At 35.7% G+C, this 17,500-nt stretch overlaps 1 non-coding gene and 3 pseudogenes across 1 annotated transcript; 3 read left to right on the top strand and 1 right to left on the bottom strand.

Moving 5' to 3' along the window:
- Positions 1 to 977: 977 nt before the first annotated feature.
- On the bottom strand, positions 978 to 1,049 carry TRNAT-GGU (transfer RNA threonine (anticodon GGU)). The gene has a single exon. It is a non-coding gene; the product is annotated as a tRNA-Thr (tRNA).
- A 5,220-nt stretch (positions 1,050 to 6,269) lies between these two features.
- On the top strand, positions 6,270 to 9,428 carry LOC128288628 (DNA-directed RNA polymerase subunit beta-like; annotated as a pseudogene).
- Positions 9,429 to 9,453: 25 nt separating this feature from the next.
- Positions 9,454 to 12,238, top strand: LOC128288629 (DNA-directed RNA polymerase subunit beta'-like; annotated as a pseudogene).
- Positions 12,239 to 16,746: 4,508 nt separating this feature from the next.
- Positions 16,747 to 17,468, top strand: LOC128288625 (30S ribosomal protein S2, chloroplastic-like; annotated as a pseudogene).
- The last annotated feature ends 32 nt before the right edge of the window (positions 17,469 to 17,500 follow it).

Genomic DNA, 17,500 nt, shown 5'->3' with positions numbered 1-17,500 from the left:
TATTAAATTACTATAGTCTGATATATTTCCTTCATTTTATTTCTTTTATTTATTGTTTTCTTTCATATTTCCTTCAGATGAATATAAAACAAAAAACTCCAGAGGCTATTTTTTCATTTCACGGGTCGAGAATCCACTTCGAATCTTTTTCTATTTACTTTATGTATATCAGAAAAGATTCGAAGTTCCTATTTTCAATCTAATACAATATTTAATAATATTAAATTAAATAATAGGAGACTCAAAATGAAAGTTTCTTTTTCGCACTCACTCCATCACATTGGCAGAACAAAAGTGTCATATGTATCGATATGGAAATATTTGATATGTGAAGACATGATTTGATTTAGGTTTCATCTATTATAGAATAGATAGAATATATAGATAGAAATGGATCTTGTTGTGTTCTGGAATCAAAGAAAGATAAGATGTTGAAAAGGCTCTTAGGTTGTAACTTGAAATAAATGTTTTCTTTATCTCGAATAGAATATTAATTTATTCCTAGGAACAAGAAGATTGAATCGGAAATATCGACGGATTCTTGTGGAGTCCAAATAAATATGAAATAAAAAGAAATCGACTGTTCCAATTTCATCTCTATCGAATTTTAATATCAGAATAGTGGATATAGTCACGATTCAATGGGTTAGATCCACTTACTTTTCTTTTGTTGATTTCTAATCTTTACAATTTTACAATGGATTTGATTGGAATAATCTAATTCAAAATCAAAACAAAATAGAAATATATATTTGTCGCTTCAAGAGACGGCTTATCATTATTCATTATAATTTCAACTTTCTTTTAGAATTACTCACTCTAACTCATTAGAATAATAACTTATTAGAGTTAAATTATACAATTTCTAATTCAATTATTATATATACAGTTGGGTTTTTATTACCAATAAAACAACATCCCTAGTATTCAATATGAATACTACCATTTCAGGAGTTTTATGAAAAAAAAAAGTCAAAAGCCCCTTATCGGATTTGAACCGATGACTTACGCCTTACCATGGCGTTACTCTACCACTGAGTTAAAAGGGCGGTTCGATTCAATTACTGAATGAATTAGTAGACGGATAAGATCTATATATATATATAGCAGATCCAGGCTAGTAGCTTCAGGAATGAGAATTCTAATTTACTTAACGTGTAGAGGGTAAAATGGTTTTATTGGTATTGGGTTTGATAAATATCAATGCAATGAATTGTTTCAAGGCCAATCATAATTGGCTTATCAGAACAGAACGAAATTCATTTATTTGATTAATACAGGTACCTTAGCAATTCGACATAGATCCAATCTATTTTATCGAAACATGTGATGAAGGGATTTGCTTTGTCCACTGAACCCAATTTTTAGTTTTAGAAAAACACACACACATAATTTTCGATAACTTTGCTGCCTCTTCCAAAAATTCCTGATTTACTTTTTGTTAATTTACCGGCTTAGTGTGAGATAGAAACATGCCTGTCTCGTCGTAATAATGAGTGAATCAATGAATGAAAGTGGAAAAATGAAGGTTAACTCCTTTTTATGTTTATGTTAAACCAATCACTGATCTTATACTTTGTATTATTAATATAATCTAGTTTCTTTTTATAATATCTATTTATTTCTATTTTTATAATATCTATTTATTTCTAATAAATATTTATATAATAGATTGAATTTATCTAATTTATTTCTATATCGAATAGAGTGGCGATGAATGATTTACTGAGTATAAATCGTGAATCTAAAATGGAAAATCATAAAAGATGGAAAAGCCTCGGCTCTAGTCATTCCATTATATTGACAATTTCAAAAACTGCTCATACTATGAGCATAGTATGGTCGCGGTCAGGCAAGTATGCCCCATCGTCTAGCGGTTCAGGACACCTCTTTCAAGGAGGCAGCGGGATTCGACTTCCCTGGGGTAGGGTACTACGAAAGGAAGTTGATCATGGATTATCAATAAACCTAGAATTGATTCTTCCTGGTCGATGCCCGAGCGGTTAATGGGGACGGACTGTAAATTCGTTGGCAATATGTCTACGCTGGTTCAAATCCAGCTCGGCCCAATAATTCGCTGATCCGCCATAACCTAAAATGCCCATTTTTGTATTTTGTTTTCCCGAAAAGCCAAACAAAAAATTAGGGAAGAATAAAAAGTCCAATTTTGTGATATATCCATCCCTACCGCTATTTGTTTTTATTTTGTTCTATTTATTTAGTTGTTCCTATAAATTATGACCTTGATAACGCTCTAGATTCATATCAGGATCATTAAATAGAAAGTTTAATGAAAAGAAAAGAGTAGTAAACAAAAAGAAGACTTTTTGTTTTCATTTTCAAATTGATTATTGATCGATTTATTTGGCAATAACGAAAGGATTCCTAGTAACTAGTAATCCGCGTCGCTCACTCAAAGTGCATACCCGTATGGATATCAATATATTACTCGCGCCTTTGTTTGTTACAACCCGGCTTCGAATCTAAAATCTAAATAGAAAATGGCTTGAATGAAATCATAAGACTATCTCTGTTGTACACTTTTCTTTATTTCCTGGGATTGTAGTTCAATTGGTCAGAGCACGCCCTGTCAAGGCGGAAGCTGCGGGTTCGAGCCCGTCAGTCCGACGGATAAAATTTTAAAATACATCAATAGATCCTCCGTTTTCTGTCAAAGGATAAATGACAGAATTTCATTCCCAACGATATCTTTATCTTTTTTTTATTTATTTTTCCTTTTTTTGTTGGGGTTTATTTGGAAACTATTTGTAAACGGTGAAAGTGGAAAGCAGTCAGATGATACATCATCAGATGATTGTACAAGGAAGGCGGTAGATTATCGAAAAGAAAGGGTGGAAAAGAATATATATAAATAAAGGAATTCTTTTGATTGGACCAGGCATCACTTTTGTATTCGGTGGATAAAAGATCTTCCTATGTTATACTATTCAATTCTCGACGGTGAATCGATTTGATAGCCTAGATATTGTTATTCATGATATTGATCCGATTCGATGTCATTGAAATGTAAGTCATTGCATTGAATTTACAAGCGACAAATTTATCATCTCTATGGGATTAAATCCCGAGTTATTGCGAAGTAAAAAACAATGAAATTATGGAAGTAAATATTCTCGCATTTATTGCTACAGCGCTGTTCATTCTAGTTCCTACCGCTTTTTACTTATAATATACGTAAAACTGTCAGTCAAAGTGATTAATTTGAATGAAACTTGACTTTTATCAAGGAGTTAAGAAAAAGGATTCAAATCTCACGTCTTAAATAAAATGAATGGACTAGAATCAGCAGTATCCTAAAACTCGATAGTATGGTAGAAAAAATATGAATCTTTCTACCATACTATCTATATCTATTATTGTAATGTAGAAAGATACAAGCTTAATATAGATGAATCCACAATATGTATCTTCATACATGTCGATATCAATTAAAGATATGTACTGTACATAGTATCTCAATTTTATTTCTGCTTGATCTATTTTATTTAAAGGATTTCAATTAATCTGAAATAATTGAAAAGGCAAGTCTTACGATTTATAATTCTTCATTTCATGGATTTGATTTTTTGTATACTGAGATTATTAAAATAATCAGAAATGAAGGAAAATGGAATGGAATAGGCATATATTAATTAATTAATAAAAAAAAAGAAACCAAGTAATCTTTTTTTGAACATTCCAAAGAAGTAATTCGTTGAGCAACTGATGATGATCCAAAGTTCTATGGTAATTTTTCTTCGTATTTCGTTTCGAAAAAGGTATACCCTGTTGATTTTGAATTTAATCTTTGATCCATGATATGAAATGAGTCAATAAAGCATTTACAATGAAATTCAAATAAAACAGGGGTGGCGTCTAATATGTGACTACAAAGGCAAGATTTTATGAAATGAAATTAAATAAAAAAGACTTTTTTTTTTTTCTTTTGAACAGTAAAGAGGGAGGAAACTAAAAACAAGCAAATACAGAAACAAAGGGGTTCCTTGTCCCTCATTGTCCGTTCATAACTCTGGTAAGAGCTGGTTCATCAAAATAGAAAATTTAGGAAGAATTTTTTTATTGCTCATCATCCGGATCCCCTTTTACTTTCGAAATACGAACATGGGGGATTATTGAAATGTTTATTTGGATTTTGATTCAAAAGGTGATATTCATAGAATACATTACTCTACTAGAATCCAAGAATTTCGGAAACAAGACTAATAAAATAGTTAAAATAAAAAAAGGCTTTGCAAAACGATCTAGAAAACAATTGATACGGTTTGATTCTCTCAACCCCAATTAGAGCAATTCCCTCAGAGCCCACTTCTTCCCCATACTACGAGTGAAAGGGAAAATGTAAAGACTACCATTAAAGCAGCCCAAGCAAGACTCTTACTATATCCATGTGTATTATGTCCCCTATCTCTATGAATATGAAACAAATATGAAGGAATTCAATTTTTCCATTATTGTTCACTAATAATAGTGTAATTACTGGCGCAGAGTCAAAAAGAAAAGGGAATTGTGACACGCCACCGTTGATGAATCACTTTGATAAATCCGCTTATAATAAGCTCTATATGATTTCGAGTAAAAATCGAGAACCATTAAGTTAATAGTAAAATGCGCAGTAACATCTTGGAAGTATCAAAAGAATGTTACCTACATGTATCAATAATAAGACTTATTCTTTTTCTTTTGGTGTCCTCATTAAGTAAAAGCCAATTATCTATCCAATCTAATATTAATTGGATGCCTGAACACTCAGAGACTTTCATCCGTCTGTATACAAAGTATCTTCCAACCCTTCTACAACCATTCATTAGTTAATTAGACACTCCCGTTATCCAATCTAATTCAAGACTCCTCTAGTAGCCACTCCATTAGTAAGGGGGCCCTACCATCAAGATTTCATCGACTTCTTCCACTACTTTTAGTTTTTCCTTGAATCTCAGACGTTAGGAGACGTTAGGATTTCGAGTTTTTGTTGATCAGGCGACACCGGATTTGAACTCAGAAGTGGATTTGCAGTCCCCGCCTTACTGCTCGGCCATGTCGCCAAAGGTTACAAACAAAAAAAGGAGAGTATCTCCTTTTCTTTTCATTTTAGATCGGATCCATACCTTCAATTGGTTATAGTATCTCAAGACACACAATATCTAAAACTTTCCTTTCTTTTCTATTGAAAAAGAAATGTGGATTCTCAAGCACAAAAGTAAAAATTCAGGACAAATAAATTGGAACCATTAACTATTGACTGCAAATTTATGGACGATTCTTCTTCACTTGTCTTTTTTCTAATGGTATAAGAAAATAAAACTGATACATAACTCAAATTGATTTTTTTTCAATAAAAAACTTTCTTAATTTCAAGTATATTATAATAATATAACAGCAATTATCAGTCTATGTAAACCCCAGAGCATAAGTTGTTACACAGTTATAGTTATCTAATGAGGTATTTTATTCATTCAGATATGATGTCCATTGGGAATCAGCAAGAAATTATCGTGTTTCAATTTTTCATTGAATAGATTAAAATAAAAGAAAAATAGAATTTTTGATAGAGCACGCCATGTCTTGTCTCCATTAGAGCGTTATAATGGAACAAAAGAAAGACATATATAAATAGAAATGCTATATCTGCACCTGTTTAATAAATAGAAGCCCTTTTCGTACGCACTTCAATCATATTCTAAATATTCTACTAAAAAATAAAAAACTAAAAGTGGGTAAAACATCTATCTTCTCTGCGAATCGTTTTTGAACAATGGAGTCCATGAAAAATTAAGCGCTAGAAAATCAACTCTCCCTATATATATATTTATGATTATTGATCTTCTTTATCTCAACGAACAGATCAAATCAGGAATTCCTTTCATTTTTCTGGTATTCAATCGGATTGGAATATGTAATATCATAATAATAGAAATTGAATTATTTTTTTTATATTCTATAAAAAAACAAAACTCCATGCGGTGCTAAATGGCATTTATCAATTCTTTTCTGTATCTGTTTGTTATAAATATAAATTAAAATTTGAGTATAATTTTTCTTCTTCCGTTCATACGCATTTCATATTTCATACATTCCACATATATTATATGGTATATGGAGTTAGATAAAATTTCATGTGATTCAGTAAACAGAATAGAAATTCAATTCCATCATTATTAGATCGATTCAGGATTGATGAAAGAACGAAAAAAGAATGGGATTTTTTGAGAAATGGGAAATTCAAAATGCTCTTGGGATGAAAATGGGAAATGTCTACAATACCTGGGGTTGAATCAGATACAATTTGAAGGATTTTGGGGTTCATGGATCGGGGCTTGAATAGAAGAACTTTATAAGTTTCCAAAAATTGAAATAAAGAGCAAGAAATTGAATTTCAATTATTTGTGGAAACATATCAAATTGGTGGAACCGTTGATAAAAGAAAGGGATGCTGTATATGAATCACTCACATATTCTTCTGAATTATATGTATCCGCAGGATTAATTTGGAAAACCAGTAAGGATATGCAAGAACAAACAATTTTTATTGGAAACATTCCTTTAATGAACTCCCTCGGAACTTCTATAGTAAAATGGAATATACAGAATTGTGATCAATCAAATATTGCAAAGCCCCGGTATCTATTATCGATCAGAATTGGATCATAACGGAATTTCGGTCTATACTGGTACCATAATATCAGATTGGGGAGGGAGGTTAGAATTAGAGATTGATAGAAAAGCAAGGATATGGGCTCGTAAGTAGGGAAACAGAAAATATCTATTCTAGTTCTATCATCAGCTATGGGTTCGAATCTAAGAGAAATTCTAGAGAATGTTTGTTACCCTGAGATTTTCTTGTCTTTCCTGACCGATAAGGAAAAAAAAATTGGGTCAAAAGAAAATGCCATTTTGGAGTTTTATCAACAATTTTCTTGTGTAGGCGGGGATCCGGTATTTTCTGAATCTTGTGTAAGGAATTACAAAAGAAATTTTTTCAGCAAAGATGTGAATTAGGAAGGATTGGTCGACGAAATATGAACCAGAGATTGAATCTTTAATATACCTCAGAACAATACATTTTTGTTACCGCGAGATATATTGGCAGCTGCGGATCGTTTGATTGGAATGAAATTTGGAATGGGTACAATTGACGATAATGAATCATTTGAAAATAAGCGTATTCGTTCTGTAGCGGATCTCTTACAAGATCAATTCGGATTGGCTCTGGTTCGTTTAGAAAATGTAGTTAGAGGAACTATATGCGGAGCAATTAGGCATAAATTGATACCGACTCTCAGAATTTGGTAACTTGACTCCATTAACAACCACTTATGAATCCTTTTCGATTACACCCATTGTCTCAAGTTTTGGATCGAACAACCATTGACACAAATAGTGCATGGGAGAAAATTGAGTTATTTGGGCCCCGGAGGATTGACTGGGCGAACTGCTAATTTTCGGATACGAGATATCCATCCTAGTCACTATGGACGCATTTGCCCAATTGACACGTCTGAAGGATCAATGTTGGACTTATCGGATCCTTAGCACCATGCCAGGATTGGTCATTGGGGTCTCTAGAAAGTCCATTTTATAAAATCTTTGAGAGATCAAAAAGCACAGATGCTTTATTTATCCCCAAGTCGAGATGAATATTATATGGTAGCGGCAGGAAATTCTTGGCCTTGAATCAGGGTATTCAGGAAGAACAGGTTGTTCCGGCTCGATACCGCCAAGAATTCCTGACTATTGCATGGGAACAAGTTCATCTTCGAAGTATTTTTCCTTTTCAATATTTTTCTATTGAGCTTCCTCATTCCTTTTATCGAGCATAATGACGCGAATCGGGCTTTAATGAGTTCTAATATGTAACGCCAAGAAGTTCCGCTTTCTCGTTCCGAGAAGTGCATTGTTGAACTGCTGGAACGCCAAGTGGCTCTAGATTCAGGAGTTCCTGCTATAGCCGATCACGAGGGAAAGATCATTTCCACCGATACCGACAAGATTATTTTATCGGGCAATGGAGATGTCTAGGCATTCCATTAGTTATGTATCAACGTTCCAACAAAATACTTGTATGCATCAAACTGCCCGGGTTCGGCGGGGTAAAATGCATTAAAAGGGCAAATTTTAGCGGACGGTGCCGCCATGGTTGGTGGCGAACTCGCTTTGGGCAAAACGTACTAGTAGCTTATATGCCATGGAAGGTTACAATTTTGAGGATGCGGTACTCATTAGCGAGCGTCTAGTATATGAAGATATTTATACTTCTTTTCACATACGAAAATATGAAATTCAGACTCATGTGACAAGCCAAGGTCCTGAAAGAATCACTAACGAAATACCGCACCTAGAAGCCCATTTACCCGCAATTTAGACAAAAATGGAATTGTGATGCTGGGATCTTGGGTGGAGACAGGCGATATTTTAGTAGGTAAAATTAACGCCTCAGGTGGCGAAAAGAATCATCGTATGCTCCAGAAGATAGATTATTACGTATATACTTTGGGATTCAGGTATCCACTCAAAGGAAACCTGTCTAAAATTACCTATAGGTGGGAGGGTCGAGTCATCGATGTGAGATGGGTCCAGAAAAAGGGGTTCTAGTTATAATCCGGGAAACGATTCGTGTCTATATTTCACAGAAACGCGAAATCAAAGTAGGCGATAAAGTAGCCGGAAGGCATGGAAATAAAGGGATCATTTCAAAATTTTACTTCTAGACAGGATATGCCTTATTTGCAAGACGGAAGACCTGTTGATATGGTCTTCAACCCATTAGGAGTACCTTCACGAATGAATGTAGGACAGCTATTTGAATGCTCGCTTAGTTAGCAGGGGAGTCTACTAGATAGACATTATCGAATAGCACCATTTGATGAGAGATATGAACAAGAGGCTTGAGAAAACTAGTGTTTTCCGAATTATATCAAGCCAGTAAGCAAACAGCGAATCCATGGGTATTTGAACCTGAATATCCAGGAAAAAGCCGAATATTTGATGGAAGAACGGAGGCCCTTTGAGCAACCTGTTATAATAGGAAAACCTTATATCTTGAAATTAATTCATCAAGTTGATGATAAAATACATGGGCGTTCCAGTGGACATTATGCAACTTGTTACACAACAACCACTTAGAGGAAGGTCCAAGCAAGGAGGACAACGGGTAGGAGAAATGGAGGTTTGGGCTCTAGAGGATTTGGTGTTGCCTATATTTTACAAGAAATGCTTACTTATAAATCTGATCATATTAGAGCTCGCCAAGAAGTACTTGGGACTACGATCATTGGAGGAACAATACCTAAACCCGAAGATGCTCCAGAATCTTTTCGATTGCTCGTCCGAGAATTACGATCTTTGGCTCTGAACTGAATCATTTCCTTGTATCTGAGAAGAACTTCCAGATTAATAGGAAGGAAGCTTAATCGGAATGAATCAGAATTTTCTTCTATGATCGACCGATATAAACATCAACAACTCCGAATTGATCAGTTTCTCCCCAACAAATAAGTGCTTGGGCCAAGAAAAATCCTACCTAATGAGAGAAACCGTTGAGAGGTGATAAAACCCTATACTTTTCATTACAAAACCAATAAACCGGAAAAGGATGGATTATTTTGTAAAAGAATTTTGGACCTATAAAAGTGGAATTTGCGCTAGGAAATTATCGAGTAATTGGAAATCAAAAGGAGGGCCCCAAATTTTGTGAACAATGCGGAGTTGAATTTGTTGATTCTCGATACGAAGATATCAAATGGGATACATAAGGCTGGCATGTCCAGTAACTCATGTATGGTATTTGAAACGTCTTCCTAGTTATATCGCCAATAATTTTAGACAAACCTCTTAAAGAATTAGAGGGTCTAGTATACTGCGATGTGTGATTTGATCGAAATTATTATTTTACAGATTAGAATGAGAAACTGTCATCCCATTCAATCGAATTGGATGCCCTGGATCTGATATGTCTCTTTGGGAAGAGTAACATGAAGCTCAGAATTATGGGCGTATTCAATACTCCCAAATAAAAAGGGAATTGGTCTATGGTCGAGTCAGTAAAAATAAATAACTAGGAATTTTGAGTTGTACCTCGTGAAAAAAGACTTTTTTGTGGAATTAACTGCTCTCATTTCTTTTAGTTCTTTTAGAAAGAAATGAAATTATGTTCAAGGAAACAAATATGTCATGGTTGCAGGAGTCTATACATCGCATATAGGCTTAGGCTTTAAGTTAAGGGCATCGTGGTATAATCGTCGAGGTACCTGCAGGACCTAAGAGATCGAATGGAAGGGTACATAGACAAGTAAATCCCTTTGCGACACTCCTTTAATTTAAGAGGATTCAGCATTCGAGGGGTAGTAGACTACTTGAAAGAATTTCACATTTCATTTATGTCCTAATTTTGAATTGAATAAAGAATTAAGAAAAATCTAAATCAATAAAAGAAGAATCAATCAATGAAATGTTTCTTGGAACTTGAGTAAAGAGTAGACCTTTTGGGGGGTTCTAGAATTTGAAAGCGAGAACTCCTTTTTACTTTATCTTTATTTGGTGTAACCATTTGAGCCGGATGAGAGGAAACCTCATGTCCGATTTTGAGGGGGATCCCGCAGGTCCCTATCCTAATTTTTCTTTGCTAGGCCCATCGCTAAAAAACCTACTTTCTTACGATTACGAGGTTCATTCGAATATGAAATTCAATCCTGGAAATACAGTATCCCACTTTTTTTTACTACCCAAGGTTTCGATACATTTCGAAGTCGCGAAATTTCTACCGGAGCAGGTGCTATTCGAGAACAATTAGCTGATCTAGATTTGCGAATTTTATCGATTATTCGGTGGTAGAATGGAAAGAATTAGAGAAGAAGGCCTCACGGGTAATGAATGGGAAGATCGAAAAATTGGAAGAAGAAAGGATTTTTTGGTTAGACGCATGGAATTGGCTAAGCATTTTATTCGAACAAATATAGAACCAGAATGGATGGTTTTATGTCTATTACCGGTTCTTCCTCCTGAGTTGAGACCGATCATTCAGATAGATGGGGTAAACTAATGAGTTCGGATATTAATGAACTCTATAGAAGAGTTATCATCGAAATAATACTCTTACCGATCTATTAACAACAAGTAGATCTACGCCAGGGGAATTAGTAATGTGTCAGGAAAAATTGGTACAAGAAGCCGTGGATACACTTCTTGATAATGGAATCCGCGGACAACCAATGAGGGACGGTCATAATAAGGTTTACAAGTCGTTTTCAGATGTAATTGAAGGCAAAGAGGAAGATTTCATGAGACTTTGCTTGGCAAACGAGTCGATTATTCGGGACGTTCTGTCATTGTTGTTGGCCCTCACTTTCATTACATCGCTGTGGATTGCCCTCGCGAAATAGCAATAGAGCTTTTCCAGACATTTGTAATTCATGGTCTAATTAGACAACATCTTGCTCCGAACATAGGAGTTACTAAGAGTAAAATTCGGGAAAAGGGCCGATTGTATGGGAAATACTGCAAGAAGTTATGGGGGACATCCTGTATTGTTGAATAGAGCGCCTACTCTGCATAGATTAGGTATACAGGCATTCCAACCTATTTTAGTGGAAGGACGCGCTATTTGTTTACATCCATTAGTTTGTAAGGATTCAATGCAGACTTTGATGGGGATCAAATGGCAGTTCATGTACCTTTATCTTTAGAGGCGCAAGCGGAGGCTCGTTTACTTATGTTTTCTCATATGAATCTCTTGTCTCCAGCTATTGGGGATCCCATTTCCGTACCTACTCAAGATATGCTTATTGGGCTCTATGTATTAACGAGTGGGAATCGTCGAGGTATTTGTGCGAATAGGTATAATCCATGGAATCGAAAAAGCTATCAAAATGAAAGAATTGACGATAATAACTATAAGTCTACAAGGGTTTTTTTTGTAATTCCTATGATGCGATTGGAGCTTATAGGCAGAAAAGAATCAATTTAGATAGTCCTTGTGGCTCCGGTGGCGACTAGAGCAATGCGTTATTGCTTCAAGAGAAGCTCCCATCGAAGTTCACTATGAATCTTCGGGTACCTATCATGAGATTTATGGACATTATCTAATAGTAAGAAGTTTAAAAAAAAAAATTCTTTGTATATACATTCGAACCATTGTTGGTCATATTTCTTTACCGAGAAATCGAAGAAGCTATACAAGGGTTTTTCGGCCTACTCATATGATACCCAATCATATGGTATCTAAGCTAAAAATTCTATGACACCAATATGAATTCGGGTCTCCGGTTCAACTAGGACCCCAGTTCCTGACCCGACTTTCTACCAAAATCAAGATCGAGAAAAGGAAGTTTTCCAATCATTGACTCAAACCCATTGGCGAAGTCCACTCAGCGGAATAAGGGGTATTTATGGCAGAACGGGCCAATCTGGTATTTCACAATAAAGTGATAGATGGAACTGCCATTAAACGACTTATTAGCAGATTAATAGATCACTTCGGAATGGCATATATCACACATCCTGGATCAAGTAAAGCTCTGGGTTTCCAGCAAGCCACTGCTACATCCATTTCATTAGGAATTGATGATCTTTTAACGATACCTTCTAAGGATGGCTAGTCCAAGATGCTGAACAACAAAGTTTGATTTTGGAAAACACCATCATTTTGGGAATGTACACGCGGTAGAAAAATTACGCCAATCAATTGAGATATGGTATGCTACAAGTGAATATTTGCGACAAGAAATGAATCCTAATTTTAGGATGACTGACCTGTTTAACCCAGTCCATATAATGTCTTTTTCAGGAGCTAGAGGAAATGCATCTCAAGTGCACCAATTAGTAGGTATGAGAGGATTAATGTCGGATCCCCAAGGACAAATGATCGATTTACCCATTCAAAGCAATTTACGCGAAGGACTGTCTTTAACAGAATATATCATTTCTTGCTACGGAGCCCGAAAAGGGCTTGTGGATACCGCCGCACGAACATCAGATGCTGGATATCTTACGCGCAGACTTGTTGAAGTAGTTCAACACATTGTTGTAACGTAGAAACAGATTGTGGCACCACCGAGGGATTTCTGTGAGTCCTCAAAAGAGGACGCTTCCGGAAAGAATTTTATCCAAACATTAATTGGTCGTGTATTAGCGACGATATATATATGGGTCCGCGGTGCATTGCCATTCGAAATCAAGATATTGGGCTTGGGCTTGTCGATCGATTCAGAGCCTTCGAACACAACCAATATCTATTCGAACTCCCTTTACTTGTAGGAGTACATCTTGGATTTGTCGATTATGTTATGGTCGGAGCCCCACTCATGGTGACCTGGTTGAATTGGGAGAAGCTGTAGGTATTATTGCGGGGCAATCCATTGGAGAACCGGGAACGCAACTAACATTAAGAACTTTTCATACCGGCGGAGTATTTACAGGGGTACTGCAGAACATGTCCGAGCCCCTTTAATGGAAAAAATAAATTCAATGAGGATTTGGTTCATCCTACACGCACACGTCACGGGCATCCTGCTTTTTTATGTTATCGGGACTTGTATGTAATTATTGAGAGTGAAGATATTATACATAAGGTGACTATTCCACCAAAAAGTTTTCTTTTAGTTCAAAACGATCAATATGTAGAATCAGAACAAGTGATTGCTGAGATTCGCGCGGGAACATACACTTTAAATTTGAAAGAGGGTTCGAAAACATATTTATTCTGACTCAGAGGGGAAATGCACTGGAGTACCGATGTGTACCATTCGCCCGAATTTACATATAGTAATGTCCATCTCTTACCAAAACAAGCCATTTGTGGATATTATCAGGGGGTTCGTACAAATTCAGTGTAGTTCCTTTTTCGCTCCACAAGGATCAAGATCAAATAAACATTCATTATCTTTCTGCCGAACGAAGATATATTTCTAGATTCTCAGTGAATAATGATCAAGTGAGACACAACTTATTTAGTTCGGATTTTTCGGATAAAAAAGAAGAGAGGATTTACGATTATTCAGAATTGAATCGAATAATAGGTACTGGGCATTGTGATTTCATATATTCTGCTATTCTCCACGAGAATGCTGATTTATTGGCAAAGAGACGAAGAAATAGATTTATTATTCCATTTCAATTGATTCAAGACCAAGAGAAAGAACTAATGCTACATTCCCATTCCGGTATCTCGATGGAAATACCCATAAATGGTATTTTCCGTAGAAAAAGTATTCTTGCTTTTTTTGACGATCCTCGATACAGAAGAAAGAGTTCAGGAATTACTAAATATGGGACTCTAGGGGCGCATTCAATCGTCAAAAGGGAGGATGTGATTGAGTATCGAGGAGTCAAAAAGGTTAAGCCAAAATACCAAATGAAAGTAGATCGATTTTTTTTCATTCCCGAGGAAGTGCATATTTTATCCGAATCTTCTTCCATAATGGTACGGAACAATAGTATCATTGGAGTAGATACCCCAATCACTTTAAATACAAGAAGCCAAGTGGGCGGATTGGTCCGAGGGAAAGAAAAAAAGGATTGAACTGAAAATTTTTTCGGGTAATATCTATTTTCCCGGAGAAAGAGATAAGATATCTCGACACAGTGGCATCTTGGATACCACCAGGAACGGGCAAAACAAACTCTAAGGAATCAAAAAATTGAAAAAATGGATCTATGTCCAACGGATCACACCTACCAAGAAAAAGTATTTTGTTTTGGTTCGACCTGTAACCCCATATGAAATACCGGACGGTCTAAATTTAGCAACACTCTTCCCCCAGGATCCATTTCAGGAAAAAGATAATATGCAACTTCGAGCTGTCAATTATATCCTTTATGGAAATGGCAAACCGACTCGGAGAATTTCTGACACAAGTATTCAACTAGTTCGGACTTGTTTAGTGTTGAGTTGGGACCAAGACAACAAAAGTTCTTTCGCCGAAGAGGTCTGTGCTTCCTTTGTTGAAGTAAGGACAATGAATCTGATTCGAGATTTCCTAAGAATCGACTTAGTGAAATCTCATATTTTTTATATCAGAAAAGAAATGATCCGTCAGGTTCAGAATTGATTTCTGATAATAGTAGTCAGATCGTACCAATAAAAACTGTTTTATTCCATTTATTCCAACGCAAGGATTCAACAATCGTTTAGCCAAAATCACGGAACTATTCATACGCTCTTGAACAGAAATAAGAATCCCAATCTTTGATAATTTTGTCAGCATCTAATTGTTTTCGCATGGGCCCATTCAACGATGTAAAATATCACAATGTGATAAAACAATCAATTAAAAAAGATCCTCTAATTCCAATTAAGAATTTATTGGGTCCTTTAGGAACAGCCCCCAAAATTGCGAATTTTTATTCATCATTTTACCCTTTAATAACTCATAATCAGACCTCGGTAGCGAAATATTTTGAGCTTGACAATTTAAAACAGGCTTTTCAAGTACTTAACTATTATTTAATAGCTGAAAATGGGAGAATTTATAATTTCGATCCATGCCGCAACATCTTTTGAATGCAGTCAATTTGAATTGGTATTTTCCCCATCATCATTATCATCATAATTATTATGAAGAAACGTCCACAATAATTAGTCTTGGGCAGTTTATTTGTGAAATGTATGTATAGCCAAAAGCGGACCACGCCTAAAATCGGGTCAAGTTTTATTGTTCAAGCTGATTCTATAGTAATAAGATCGGCTAAGCCTTATTTGGCGACCCTGGGAGCAACTGTCCATGGGCATTATGGAGAAACCCTTACGAAGGAGATACGTTAGTTACATTTATATATGAAAATCGAGATCTGGTGATATAACGCAGGGTCTTCCAAAAGTGGAACAAGTGTTAGAAGTGCGTTCGATTGATTCAATATCGATGAACCTAGAAAAGAGAATTGAGGGTTGGAACGAATGTATAACAAGAATTCTTGGAATTCCTTGAGGATTCGTGGATTGGTGCTGAGCTAACTATAGTGCAAAGTCGTCTCTCTTTGGTTAATAAGATCCAAAAGGTTTATCGATCTCAGGGGGTATAGATCCATAATAGGTATATAGAAATTATTGGTACGTCAAATAACATCAAAAGTATTGGTTTCAGAAGATGGAATGTCTAATGTTTTTTACCCGGGAACTGATTGGATTATTGCGAGCGGAACGAACGGGGCGTGCTTTAGAAGAAGCGATCGGTTATCGAGCCGTTTTATTGGGAATAACGAGAGCATCTCTGAACACTCAAAGTTTTATATCTGAAGCCAAGTTTTCAAGAAACTGCTCGAGTTTTAGCAAAAGCTGCTCTCCGGGGTCGTATCGATTGGTTGAAAGGCCTGAAAGAAACGCGTTGTGCTTGGGGGTAGGATACCTGCCGGTACCGGATTCAAAGGGATTAGTGCACCGGTCATGGCAACATAACAACATTCTTTTTGGAAACAAAAAAAGAATTTCTTCGGGGAGAAATGAGAGATATTTTCTTCCACCACTGAGAATTATTTGACTCTTGCATTTCAAACAATTTACATGATACATTTTCAGGTCGCTCTTTTATAGGTATAGAATTTAATGATTCTTAAGATAATTTGTTGTATTCATTTGAGTTGTTAATTTGTTAATAGTAACAAAGAGAATAACGAATAGAAAGTAATGGTTTGGCTCGTGGATAAACGACCAATCCTGGTAGAAGAGAAGGTTCCATTGGAACTATTATTTATTTCAGTGGTTCTCTTTTTTTCTTTTTTACTTAAAAAAAGAGAGAGAGAGGAAGTGCAAACAGAAATGGCAAGAAGATATTGGAACATAAATTTGGAAGAGATATTGGAAGCAGGAGTTCATTTTGGTCATGGTACTAGGAAATGGAATCCTAGAATGGCGCCATATATCTCTGCAAAACGTAAGGGTATTCATATTACAAATCTGACTAGAACCGCCTCGTTTTTTATCAGAAGCTTAGATTTAGTTTTTGATGCAGCAAGCAAGGAAAACAATTCTTAATTGTTACACCAAAAATAAAGCCGCTGATCTCGGTGGCGCGGGCTGCAATAAGGGCTCGGTGTCATTATGTTAATAAAAATGGCTCGGTGGTATGTTAACAAATTGGCCCACTACAGAAACGAGGCTTCATAAGTTCAGGGACTCTGAGAACAGAACAAAAGACGGGGGACTCAACCGTCTTCCGAAAAGATGCAGCTATGTTGAAGAGACAATTATCTCGCTTGCAAACATATCTGGGCGGATTAAATATATGACGAGATTGCCTGATATTGTAATCATCGTTGATCAGCAAGAAGAATATACGGCTCTGCGAGAATGTATCACTTTAGTTCCAACAATTTGTTTAATCGATACAAATAGCGATCCTGATCTCGCAGATATTTCGATTCCAGCAAATGATGACGCTATAGCTTCAATTCGATTAATTCTTAAATAAATTAGTAGTCGCAATTTGTGAGGTCGTTCTAGCTATATACGAAATCCTTGATTAATAATAAGATAAATAAATTTTTGAACACA

This window comes from Gossypium arboreum, unplaced genomic scaffold, assembly GCF_025698485.1.
Source record: "Gossypium arboreum isolate Shixiya-1 unplaced genomic scaffold, ASM2569848v2 Contig00242, whole genome shotgun sequence".
Lineage (NCBI taxonomy): Eukaryota > Viridiplantae > Streptophyta > Magnoliopsida > Malvales > Malvaceae > Gossypium > Gossypium arboreum.
The sequence above is the reverse complement of the archived record's forward strand: the minus strand, read 5'-3'. Positions and strand labels throughout refer to the sequence as shown.